A 1,366-nucleotide genomic window follows, 5' to 3' on the forward strand; every position below is an offset into this window, starting at 1 on the left:
TTTGCCAGAACTATCAATTTAATTCAGTAAAACAAGCCAGATAAAGAATGATATAGAAGCTTCCTATTAAACTACTTATGAAATTTGTCTGATAGTTCACCATTTTCTTCGAATGGTTCCAAAATATTCACTCAACTTTCCTAGGTATTTCATGGGATATTTTGTTGTTATAAATATATTTGATACTTTTTTTTTTTTTGGTGTTTTTGAGACAGGGTTTCCCTGTAGCCCCAGCTGGCCTGGAACTCACTATGTAGACCAGGCTGGCCTTGAACTCACAGAGATCCAACTGCCTCTGCCTCCAGAGTGCTGGGATTAAAGGCATGCACCAGGCTCTTTAATGCATACAACAGGACTCATTTCTCCAACAAATATTTTGGCCAGGGTTGAAATTTTGAGAAGTTAGGTGTTTCGTATTACAACTGAGTAATATGAAAACGTTTAAAAGACCTAATTAAAACAGTTCTGATGCTTATTCTTGAGATAACTCTGGGATTCGGTCTGGATAGTCTCTCTACTCTATACAAGTGGTGGTATACACATGTAAGCAAGAGCTATTGTATCTAAATGTATCCCAAGCAAAAGTATAGCTAGTTACCTTCCATTTAAAAAAAAGTTAAATTCAAGAAGAACATCCTGTGTCAGAAGTATAACTTTAAACAACCTCTCCAGTTCAGCAGATGTCTGTGACATTTCTGCAACCTAATAACTGTGAGGCGAGATTTTGAAGACGATGCTAAGATTTTGCACAGTAGCCCTGGAGTGTCTCTGAACCAGGAGAGGAGCTCGACATAATCCTACATAATTTGTTCAACTCAGACACCGGAAGACACCTGTGCTTCACCCGCCAGAGTCTGTCTTGGTTTACCAGGAACGATCTGATTCTTTTTCGTCTGGAAACAGTAAAACAATTTCCTTCCTCTTATGTGACTATTAATTGTAACAGTCTGGAAACAGTAAAACAATTTCCTTCCTCTTATGTGACTATTAATTGTAATGGTAATATTACTATACAAAAAACTTTATTTTACTTTTTAAGTTTCAGATACTTTTTATTATACATTGGTTCCCAAGAACTAGAACTTTGCATTTGAATTATTTTTTGTTATGAGTTATTTATTTATTTTTATTTAATAACCACGATTAGAAGCATTTCATTACAGCTTTAACATATTCAATAATCGTTTCCAGAGCAAGGATACATCTCTTACAAAAGTGGCTGCAAATTTCTGTGTTGGGTCACCTGTCCTCTTGATCAAGGAGGACATGGAGACCCCACAAGATGGACTTGAACCAGTGTCCGGTCTACAAAGAGGAGGATCAACACAGAGGAACATTTCCTCCATGCTTCCAAGCAAAGCCAGCC

This window comes from Nannospalax galili, unplaced genomic scaffold (assembly GCF_000622305.1).
Source record: "Nannospalax galili isolate Female #2095 unplaced genomic scaffold, S.galili_v1.0 scaffold1579, whole genome shotgun sequence".
Classification (NCBI taxonomy): Eukaryota; Metazoa; Chordata; class Mammalia; order Rodentia; family Spalacidae; genus Nannospalax; species Nannospalax galili.